Below are 12746 nucleotides of genomic sequence, written 5' to 3'. Positions count from 1 at the left end.
GGGTAAAACTAGTTCACCCCCATCGACTAGGGAATAAGGAGTGGAATCAGTGGCATTTCACGTGGTAGTGTGATAGGCCCACAAGGCTTTTGGAAGCATCTCATGTCAGTTCTTCATCGTTTTCGATACCGATTTCCTTAAAGCGTTGCACAATGTCTTATTGAAAGCCTCAGTTAATTTGTTGGCTCGACGGTGGTATATAGTTGAGTACTTCCACTCGAAACTGAATTGGTTAACCAAGCGATCAATGTGATGACTTTTGAACTGAGGGCCCTTGTCAAATAGAATTTGATCAGGTACTCCAAACCGGTATATTATGTGATGTCGCACGAAATTAGCCACCGTGATCTTAAGAACTTGCTTGAGGTGTACCGCTTCAGCTCACTTGGAGAAATAATCTGTTGCAGTTAGAATAAAGACATGACCTATTGCCGAAGGAGGGTCAATAGGCCTTACAATGTCCATACCCCATTGTGAGAAGGGACCATGATGCCACTATAGGATGTAAGGGATTTGGAGGTTCATCGTAATCAGACATATCTAAGGCAGTGACCATAGAAGCAATCTTGGTAAAATCAGCCTCTAGCACCCTGAAATGGACCTTATAACTAAAACTATATTTTCGATGCGTCAAACAGTTGTGGGACTACTGCCATTGTATCCGGTATGGTCGAAAACTCTTTTGGGTCAAGTTTTGGCTTAATCGGGTACTCCAAGAAAACGTTATGGGTAAAATACCTAAAAGGGTTAGGATGCACACTATTCCCGTGTGGCCACCTTGCACCAAAAACCATTAAAGGTGGCTGTTTTTACAGTCACGGGCAGTGAATTTTGGGGCCTATATCTCACTCATTCCAAGTCAGATCACTCTCAAATTTTGTGAGCATGTTCGTCTCATCAAGAAGAGCATTTTGATATGTGGTACGCCTTGTGACGATGCCCGAGAAGGAAGAAAAAATAGAGAGAAGTTGCTGATCCGTGAAGAAAATTACGGAAAATTCAACAGCGGCACGCCGCACTTTGGCGGCAAAATCATGATGCTCACATACCCCCTATTGGCATGAAACCAATTGCATTATGTGCATGAGGTCTGTGGCTATCTATGGTCCGAACCTCACGTACGATGAATGGATGGATTTCACGCATGGAGGCATTGAAGCTGCTATAAATTTCGGTCGTCGAATTTTAACATTCCGACCAAAAACTAAAGATGACGAAATCTTCATCCGGACACGAAATCGAGCCACGCTTGTTGCAACGTGATCGTGATGGCATGCTTAGTGTGATTCAACAAAGAAACAGAAGAAAATCATCAAGAAACGAGCACACAATCGATCAAAAGTTTTCAAGATTCATCCAAAATTCAAGTCCCATGATCTTGACTAAAAAACGTGATTCATGACTTGAAATTGGTATCAAATCGATCACAATGTCGAGCCGTACAAGGAAATAATAATATTTTGATTAAATGGGCATCAGAACAACACCAGATCAGTCATTGAAGATCATGCAAGTTCTCGGGCAGCAGCAGGAACTGTTCTGGAATTCCACACATTGATAGGTAGGGCCAAAACATTCCTTTTACACCCATTTTTAGAATTTCTTTTAATTCAATTAAATTGTAATTATCTTCAATTCTAGGTAGTTTTTAGGCGTCCACTCATGTTTGGGCCCAATTCTATATAAGCATGTAAAGCCAAATTATAAAGGCCCTTGGGATTCATTATAAAAGTTTCAAAAAAGACTTCATTTTTGCTTAAGCTCGAGGGTGCATCTTGGAGAGAGAGAGAGGAGAGAGAAGAAAGGGTCGATACCATTTGGTAAGGTAAGTTTCTCTCTCCTCCCCTCTTTCTCTCTATTCTTCTCATCTCTATCTCTCTTTCTCTCTCTTCTTCTCATCTCTATCTCTCTTTCTCTCTCTTCTTCTCATCTCTATCTCTCTTTCTCTTCTTCTCATCTCTCTTTATGTCTCTTTTCTATCTCTCTTTCTCTCTCTTCTTCTTGTTTCTATCTATCTTTCTCTATCTTCTTCTCATCTCTATCTCTTTTTCCCTCTCATCTATTTAACCCAGTAGGTGAAGCTCAGCACCGACCACATCTTCTCTCTCTTTTATGTCTAACACAGTTGGTGAAGCTCAGCATCAACTGCATCTTCTTCCTAGCACCAACTGTCTCTTTCTCTCTCTGTACTTCTTAAAACACAGCCGGCAATGCCTAGCGCTGACTGTGTCTCTCTCTGCTTTTCTTAAAACACAGCCGGCAATACCTAAAGCCGACTATGTCTTTCTCTCTCTGCTTTTCTTAAAACACAAACGACAATGCCTGGTGTCGACTGTCTATCGCTCTCCTCATGTCTTAAAAAAACACAACCGGCGATGCCTAGTGCCGACTATGTCCTTCTTGCCCCCTCTCTCTAACACAGCTAACGATACCTAATGCCGACTGTGTCCTCTCTCTCTCCTTCTTGTTCCCTCTCTCTCTAATACAGCGGGCGATACCTATTGCTGACTGTGTCTTCTCTCTCTTCTTCTTCTAACACAGCCAACGAGGCCTAGTGCTGACTGTGTCTTCTTTCTCTCCTTCTTCCAACATAGCCGGTGACGACTGGCACCGACTATGTCCTTCTCCCTCCTCTCTCCTTCCTTCTCTCTTCTCTCACACATTTTCTCCTTCTTTCTATCCCTTCCTCTCTTTCTTTCTCTTCTCCTCTTATTCCCTTACTTCTTATTTTCTCTTTATGACTTTTATGCCTTTTGTTATCCTTTCGTTTGACTAAGAGGGGTTCAGATTAGCCTCTTTTGATAGCCTTGTCCTCTAGCCATAATGTTGTTGTGCCATAATTACTATGCCCACTTTATTACCACGACACTAACCATCACGTCTAGCTAGTTAGTATCGATATTGACATCTAGTAGTAACTTTGTTAATATGGTCTGAGTTACTGAGCCCATTTTATTGCCACATCAAACAAATTACCTACCAGCTTAGTCGCTGTGCTGATCTCCCCACATAGTCTTTTCTCCCCCACCTTTCTTCTTGTATTATTCTTTTCTTCTTTGAATGTGTACGCCTGCATATATCCATTAAGAAGGCAAGCTGAGGTCTGTTGACCCACCTGTCTTATAACATTTGCCCTATGTGTGTGATTACAGAAAATAGGAGAATACAAGCCAAGAGGCGATTTCGAACCAGTTTTACGATTGGGGGGACTTTCTTCATGATCTAAGAGGGTGCTCACGCGAGCCATCCCGAGCAAGTCCCAAATCCACCTTAAATTCCTCTCTCATCGGTTGGTAATACCTGCCCTTATTCTCAAATGAGGTTCCCGTGAGAGCGATCTCAAAACCTCCCGGTCTCCCCTGAAAACCAATACACATGTCGCCCGACCATCCAGATCTAGAGGGTGATATCGAGGCACCTAACTAGCTTGGCCACTCCATAGGGGACTTATTACCCCTTAGTCAGATCGTACTTGTTTGACTAGTTTCTCCTTTTCTTTTCTTTTTTCACACATCACTTATCTGTAACCCATTCATCCGGATTGGGGATTTTCTCATCCCTACATTCGCAAGTGTCTTTAGGGAACAAGTTCCACTAACTTCATTCCCAACCATCCTTTTGAGCAAAGACCCCTTGTCTAGCTCTGAGGTCTTAACCTGGATCGGTGTGAGGAGGGACTTGAAGGTCCCTCACTCCCTACCTCCTCGCTCTGGTGGAACCTCTGCCAAGGCATTCTGCATTGGCAGCATGTCTGTTGCCACACACAGCATGCACCCAGCCACTGACAAGTCACTTGTCGATCGTATTGCCAAGGTACGCCGGAAGGCTGCCCAGTCCCTTTTTGTAAAAAGCAAGCAATTTACCATTGTTTCTGTGGGTCGTCGTAAGGCTGCCCCCACATTCCTGCACCACCATGAGTCCCGATTCCTAGAGGCTCGACACATAGAGGCAGAGGCCCTATGGCCTCCACCTCTCACACACACCATAAGGCTCATGGTTCACCTACCCAAGCCACACCTCGGGGTAACTCTTATGTTACCTCGAGTCCGTATCCAAAATCAGACCTCCTAAGGCCAGGTCCTGCACATGCTACTCATATGCATCCCACTACTCGGGGCAACACCGTCATTGCGCCAACCCGAGTACACAAGAGACGACCTCTTACTCAGCACACACAAGAGCACCCTGTAAGGGGAAGGTCTCCCACTGTTATCTTACAGACACTTGCTCGTAGTTCTCGGCCTCCTAAGGTCTGATCACTTGCTCGAGCCTGGGTTGACCCTCGGCTCACCCGTGACCCTTCTTTACGGGGCGCGCACTCGTCTCTGTCATAGACATCCCCTCGCCCTCGACTCAGGCCTCCTCATGAGTCAACCCTGCTCTTGTATGCTTCTACTTCTTCGAGCAAGCATCTTCAGCCTTGGTATTCGAAGACCTTCCCCAAGAGTACCATCTTGAACCAGCCCCGTCATTTTGGTCGTGTCTTTGGATCCCACAAGAGAGCTCGGGGCAATGACCTGATGGAGGATCGAGTTCTTCATTCTCCCCAACTCTCTCTTGTGCAAGAAGAGCAAACCAGTCGCAGTCCCAATCAAAGTTTTGACTCGAGGTTCATCAAAGCCTCAAATCTAAGCATGATAAAGGTCTGTGAATTATGACTAAGCAAGTGACCAAGGCGGTCGAGGCAACCAGCTCTAATAACCCTCTCCACCTGAATCCCTTCTACCCTCTTTAGATGATGAAGCCTGAAGAAGAAGGCCATGAGCCCTGCACCATGGTCAGTGAGGTAGAAGATGACCCAGCCATTCAGTAGCCACGGTCTCAGCACCCTCAAGAATCAGTCCTCACACGATCGAGATACAAGAGTCAAGTCCAGTCGGGGCACGCTGGCCCCCTATCGATCGATCTACCTTGCATGACCAGTCAAGTTCGCAAGCCCTCAACTGCAACTAACACTGACCTCCATAGAGAAATAGTCAACGTAATGGTTGTAAGCGAGCCTGGCGATGCGCATGAACAAATTCGAAGATATGGTGTGCACGATGATGGAAAAGATTGATTGTATAGACGCCGAATGCCAATCAGCTTACCATGAGGTCAATTCCCATCACTCAGATGGTGCACCTCCAAGGCGCCTGCCTCTGCCTCACAAGACAATTTTGTCCCTCACCCCGTCTCTCAGGCAGACATTGATTTTATGGTGACCCATAGCCTAAAGAACAGACAAATCTCGGAGATACAGGGTGTGACACCTTATCGAAGGTCGTTCCCTTAATACATCGACAAGATTCCCTCAAATTAAAAGAACGGGAAGTTTCCTCTATTCAACGGAACCACGTCCCCAAATCAGCATATTGCCCACTTTCAAGCAGCCTGTTGAGAAACAACGGCTAATGGGAGACTCCTTCTCCATCAGTTAGTTGAAACCCTTGACAGCCTAGCTTTTTAGTGGTGTGCTCCACTTCCCCCAAACTCAATACATACTTGGGAGAAAATGGAGAAGCTTTTCCACCAGCGTTTCTATGAGGTCAAGAGAGAGGTTCAAACCATTGAGCTTCTCACCCTGACTCAAGATCCCGATGAGCCCGTGGACCAGTTCATATAAAGATGGAGAAATTTGGTCGTTCGCCATCCCAATCCTATGCCTGAGAAGGAAGCAGTCCAAACTTTTGTGCGCAGCATGCGACCTGAAATTGCTCTACATGTCGGGGCCTTTAATCTAAATTCCACGTCAGAGCTGATCCCTAAATCAATCTACATAGAATGTCTTTCATGCCACCACGACAGTTCACGACAATAGCCTGCAAGCTCTGAGAACAACTGGGGCAATGGTAGCTTTCGGAACAACACACGAGCAGCCAACAGAAAGGAGTAATCAGTGCAGCCGTCATGGTCACTGATCCAAAGATAGCTACCTCCCAAACTTTGGACCTCTCCAATGGGGTGAGCACAACAAAGACAATGCCTCAGGCAGGCAAGCAACAACAACCATACAATCGAGTACCCCGCCGACGAATCTTAATCGAGATGATTATTTCACTAGGCATAGGAACAAGGTCTATCCATTTGAGAAGGAATCGGTCCCTGCACTATTTTGGTTTTTATTGGAACAAAATATGATTCAGCTTCCAGAAACCAAGTTCCCTGACCAAGCTGGCCTTGACACTCAGGTGAATTATTGCGCTTATCATAAAAGGATCAATCATCCCACAGATGACTACTACACGCTAAAAGATATTATAGAGGCCCTGATCCAGATGGGTCAAATATAGCTCAAAGACTTAAAGAAGGCCTTCGGGGCAGCAGAAGCCTCCCATGCAGTAACCATCCAAAAAGAAGATGAAGCCCCTGGCATCCTTCACGCCTTCTTCGTTATAATGCTTCACGAAGGCATAATCACCACGTAGCCCACAAGGCAACCCCAATGCCTTGTTCAGGGGACTGAGGAACGTTGGTGCCCGTATCACCAGATAAGATGTCATTACCTGTGGGAATGCACCAGTTTCCATGACATATTCGCAAAGAAAATGCAAGAATGTTATGTGTTTTTTGATGTTTCAGTAAGTGATCCCCAAGCCACTGCTCCATCAGTGCAAGAGGACAAGGAGGACCTCTCAACACCAAACCTTCCTATCAATGATTCAAACTCTACTGAACCCTTGACTTCCCGTCCATGGATAGTCCACCACTGGCGAAGCAGTCTCAAGTCCTTGAGGCGAGAAGCAGTTCACCAAGCTAAGGTTGTTCACAAGCCTAGTGAGACGAATCAAACACCACCATAGAAAACCAGAAGGAGATGGGCACCAAGGGCTACTCACCAGAGAAACAAGACGGTTCAACCTCCAATTGAGTAGGAATTTCTCAGGCCCCTTCCCCCACTCCCAAACTTACTGGATTTATCCCTAGCACAATCCTCCTTCCTTCTCATCAAGAGGATGTCCTTGCGCCATCTTCCACTTAGAGCACGTCCAATGAGTGTGACTACGTTAAAAGCACTCTCTAACAATCTAAGCAAGGGAAAGACATAAAAGATTTCCTGCACACCTCCAATGAGGGTGACGACGTTAAAGCACTCCCCAACGGTCTAAGCATAGGAAAGACCTAAACGATTCCTTGCACATGTCCAACTCTGGTGATGATGTAAAAGATTCCCCGCAAATGTCTAGAATTCGTGGATCTCGACAAAGAATTCGAAGGAATCAACATAAGCAGGACACAACGAAAACGATTGAGAAAGACCCTAGCACAGGCAACAGGATTCTGAATAGTTGCTGATGCCCTGGTAGCTAAAGCCAAGGCAGAGCCACCTTCTTCAAAGAATCATAAAAAGTCGTAGCCAAAGAAGCCCCAGTGGTCCCCTAAGCCTGACTTTGAGTAGAGACTGAGAGAATCAAGAGGGCAAAGCTTCTACTCTAAGGAAACTTGGCACATGGTATAAGTCTACGAAGTACCAGCCAGCGCGGGGCAAACACTGCAGACACCCATTCAAAGACCGTGTGATTCGTACAGGGACACTTCTTATGCCACAATAGTTGAATCTCAAATTCCCTATAATCTCCAAGGCGAACTCCTGCAGCCTGAGAAACAATCTTTATTTGTGGAAGATCATTCCATTCCTCAATCTGGGGAACGTGTAGATATTATGATCCACCCTGAACCTCTATCGGAGGCGGAGATGTCACGATCACTAGTCTCTGCACTTGAGGTCTATCAAAAGACCTTTGAAAACAATGATGAAGAGTTGCAAAAGGCCCCAGCAGAGTGGGAAGAAGGTGGTCAAGCCACAACAAATGAGCTCGAGGAAATAAATCTTGGAGGCGAAGCTGACCCCAGACTCACTTTTATATCAGTGAATCTGTCTCTTGAAGAAAAAGAAGATTCACTACTTTCTTGCCAGCAAATCGAGACGTCTTTGCTTGGCATTACCATGAGATGCCTGGTTTAGACCCTCAAGTCACCCTTCACCGTCTCAGCATTGATTCGACTCTCAAGCCTATCAAGCAGAAATCAAGAAGGTTCAGGCCTTACCTTGAAATGCAGATAGACGCTGTACTTACCAAACTCAGACAAGCAGGCTTCATTTGTGAAGTCAAGTACCCGAAATGGCGAGCAAATGCTGTTCCCGTCAAGCAGAAAATGACCAAATTAGGGTTTGCATTGACTTCCGAGACCTCAATACCTCTTATCCTAAGGATGACTTCCCATTGCTATTTATCGAGATGCTCATCGACTCTACGGCTCACTGTCAAATCTTTTCCTTCATGGATGGATACTCCAGGTATAATCAGATAAGGATGGTGCCTGACGATGAGGAGGCCACTATGTTCCTAACTCCAAAAGGGGTCTTCTGTTACACAATGATGCCTTTTGGATCAATGAATGTTGGTGCCACATACCAGAGAGCAATGACGACCATCTTCAAAGACATGATGCATAAAGAGGTAGAGTGTTATGTAGCGAACTTGGTGGTAAATTCCAAAAAGAAAGATGCTCATATGAGAGACCTTGAAAAGGTATTCAAGTGATTACGCATTCATCAACTTAAAATGAACCCGCTAAAATGTGCTTTTGGCATGCGTTCCAGAAAATTCTTGGGGTTCTTTGTTAGACATTGAGGGCTTGAAGTAGAGCCAGCTAGATCAAGGTGATCTAAGAAATGTTGTCGCCAACTATAATGTGAAAACTGCGCTCTCTTTAAGGGCAGCTAGCGTACATTTGTAGGTTCGTCTCAAACCTCTAAGGTCACTGTAAGCCTTTTACGCACCTGTTAAAGAAAGATACCCCATTCATTTGGGAAGAAGCATGTCAATCAATCCTTGACAACATCAAGCAGTATTTGCTCAATCCTCCAATACATTCTACACCAGTGTTGGGAAGACCCCTCATCCTGTACATGACCGCTCTAGATGAGTCACTTGGGGCATTGTTGGCTCAAAACAATGATGAGGGAAAAGAAACAACACTGTATTATCTTAGCCGCAGGATGCAAGGGGCAGAGAGGAATTATCCCCCTATAGAGAAGATGTGCCGGACCCTGATCTTTGCAGTACAAAAACTCCGTCATTACTTACTTGGTCATGAAGCGAAATTTATATCAAAAGCAGATCTTGTGAAATTTTCGATGACATGCCCATGCCTATCAGGACGTCTTGGTAAGTGGGCATTATTGTTAATGGAATTCAACATCACATATGTCCCACAAAAGGCCATCAAGGGCCAAGCCCTGGTGGATTTTCTCGCACCACACCCCTTGCCGACAGAATCTCCGTTACCGAGCGACCTCCCAGATGAAGAAGTGTTTTGTGCTGACCTTGCTCATGCGTGGGAATTCAACTTTGATGGAGCCTTCCAATTAGACCGAGGAGGCACCGGGGTAGTGTTTCTAACTCTGAGAGGAGGAGTATTGCCACTTTCTTTCTCTCTCGCTCAGGTCGGTTCTCAAAATGAGGCAGATTATCAAGCTCTTATAATCGGGTTGGAGATAGCCTTTTACCTCGACTTGGAGAAGCTCAAGACCTATGGAAAATTTGAGTTAGTTATCTGACAGCTCAAAGGGATCTATGACGTGAGGAAAGACATTCTCAAGCCTTATCATGATACTGCAAAATCATATATGGCCACATTAGAGGACGTATTTCTAAGTCACATCCCCAAGAGGTTAAATTCGAAAGCTGACGCACTTGCAAAACTCGGTGCTAAAATTCAATTATTCTCATCAGGACCCACGCTTGTCTGGGTGGCAGAATGGAGACACATTGAACTAAGAACCAAGGTAGACGTGGATGATGAGAGAAATATCTTCCCCAAGTGCCCTCCTTATCCATTTGGAGCACTTCTATCACCTAAAGAAGTAATAAAGATCGAACAAGAAATGGCACAGAGTCAAGGAGCTAAGGGTCAAAACCAAGAACTCTTTGACCCAATATGTGCAAAAATTGAGTAGGTAGAAGATTGGAGAGAGCCCATGACTAGTTTCCTAAAACATGGTAGGCCTCTAGAAGACCATGTTGAACGCAATAGAAAACGTCAAATGTCCACCAAATGTACTCTCCTTGAAGGAGATGCCCTCTTCAGATGCTCATTTGACAGAATTCTTCTTAGATGCGTGGACATGCAAGAGGCAAATAAGGTATCAAAAGAGGTACACTCAAACATTTGTGGTCTACACCAGTCCGGTCTTAAGCTCTATGTGTGGATACACAAATTGGGGTATTATTGGCCTTCGATGATTGCTAATTCCTTGAACTACGCTAAGAAATTTCAGGTGTGCCAAGTACATTCAAGTCTTGTTCACCAACCTCTAGAGCCCTTACACCCTACAGTAGTATCATGGCCCTTTTAACAATGGCGTATGGACATTGCAGGGCCTATTGACCCTCCTTCAGGAATGGACAACGTCTTTATTCTAGCTACAACAGATTGTTTCCCTAAGTGGGCTGAAGCGGTCCCCCTTAAGCAAGTTCCTGCGACAACAGTGGCCAACTTCGTTTGACATCACCACATTATATCTGACAATGGTCCTCAATTTAGGAGTCACCACATTGATCACTTGGTTAACCAGTTCGGTTTCGAATGGAGGTACTCGATTATGTACCACCCTCAGGCGAATGGCTTGGCTGGCCTTCAATAAGACTGTACACAATGTTTCAAGAAAGTCAGTATCAAAGACAAAGAAGATATAGCACGAGAAACTTCCCGAAGGATTATGGGATTATCGTACTACTACACGGAAGGCTACTGATTCCACTCCTTACTCTCTGGTCCATGGGGGTGAGGCAATTTTACCCTTCGAAATTCAGATTCCTTCATTACGTGTCACTATACATCAAGGACTAACAGAAGATGACAGAGTCAAACTTTGGTAGCAAGACTTGGATGCACTTGACGAAAAGAGGCTAGAGGCTCAGCAGAACCTTGAATTCAATCAAGGGAGAATGAAGAGGGCGTTTGATAAGTCAGTCAAGGTCCGCTCATTTTGCCGTGGGGATCTAGTTCTAGTCATCAAAAGGCCGATTGTTATGCATGGGCGTTATAAAGGGAAGTTTGAACCCAAGTGGGAGGGTCCCTTTATAGTAAAAAAGGTCTCGCCAAATAGAGCTTACATATTAGCACATCCTGATGGAGAGGAGGTAATGCGCCCTATCAATGGGCGATACCTAAAGAAACACTATTTGTAATGCATATTCAAGAAAAGAGACTCAATGCAAAGCAAGTAAGACAGTCTGAACAAGGTCTAACTCTTTATTGATGTAAAAATGAGTTACAATTTACAAGCCAAAAAGCTCGTTATTAGGGAGGCTGCAACTCTCCTGCATCTGAGGATAAGAGGACGGTTATAAACCAAAATTTGTAGTTTCACTCTTGCTTCTGAGTGAAAAGAATTCCTCTCCTCATGAAGAAGAAGCAAACCCACCAAATAATTTCTTTTTCAGAAGAAGAAAACCCACGAAATAATTGCTCTTCTAGAAGAAGCAAACCCACCAAAGAAGCACCCTCATCATGAAGAAGAAGCAAAACCACTTGGAGAGTCAGCTTCAATTCATCTGACAAGTGCCACCATAAGAGGACGGTTATGGGACAAAAGAAGGAGCCAACCATTTCTGAGTCAGTTTCAATTCATCTGACGAGCACAACAAACATACAAAGCAGACTTTTCTGACAAGGAACTGGCCTATGATGGAGTGAATACCCTATTCACAGCAGATTCCCTTCCACAGAACAACGTGGACTTCACTGTTGTGCTGGAGCACTTGGCTTCCAACAGGCATCACAAGCCGGGCCTTATCACTGGTCACCACCCTTTGCTTACCCATGTCAACGCCATCGCCAAGCGCAACAATTCTTGCATGTAACTTACTTCAACATGAGAGCAACACTATGCGGGTCATCAGGTGCCACATGAGCTGATGAGCTTTGTCTGAAGCCAGCGACGGTTGTTTACTCCAAAGATCAGCGTCGGCTGTGCTCCCAACTCTTAGCACGTGCTGCCTTTCTTGAGGATCAACACCAACTTCACTACCTCCCCTGTGAGTCCATTTACTTCATCATCCTCCATCATTATCCAGAGAGTCTAACCCGTGCTCACAAAATGGCGAACCATCCTGCCACTTATACTCTTTGCAAGCTAGTGGGTCACCATTTTTCACCCACCTTTCATATCTCATCCATCTTTCATAAGTGGCTTCGTGCCATCCCCCAAAAGTGAGTTAAAACCACTATCATACTCATTCCATGGGCTCTACCAACTGCCATCCATCTCCATTATGGTCCAGTTGTATGACCTTGAACTTTAATGCATGTCCGGGTCGCATGACGATAAAAGGCTTCGCACAGGTCCTGAAGGCATGACCTTAAACATGCCTTCACAAAAAAAAAGTGAAATAACAGGCATGGTGTATACCTTAATAAGGGAACTCCATGAGTAAAAATAATGGATGGGCATGGTCACGAAACCATGAGTAAAAGAGTTCGGTGAGTAAAACCAGAGCACGGTGAAAACCTGAAAGGGCATCGTTGTTTATAACACAGAATCGAGCAATCTAACGATGTAGATCTCTCAGATCTGACACTTTCAATTGATAAAAATAAATGAAAAAGCAATGGTAGAGAAAGTGGGAACAATCGAATTCAAATATGAGATTAGATCTGCCCAGAAACTAACAGACCTGCTCTCAAATATGTGGCAGAGCCAGCGTGATCCAAGGCATCAAAAACACAATTTTTTAAAGAAAACTAATCAAAATAAG

Source organism: Amborella trichopoda, chromosome 6 (genome assembly GCF_054954075.1).
Source record: "Amborella trichopoda isolate Santa Cruz 75 chromosome 6, AtrichopodaSantaCruz75HAP2 v2.0, whole genome shotgun sequence".
NCBI lineage: Eukaryota > Viridiplantae > Streptophyta > Magnoliopsida > Amborellales > Amborellaceae > Amborella > Amborella trichopoda.
The sequence above is the reverse complement of the archived record's forward strand: the minus strand, read 5'-3'. Positions refer to the sequence as shown.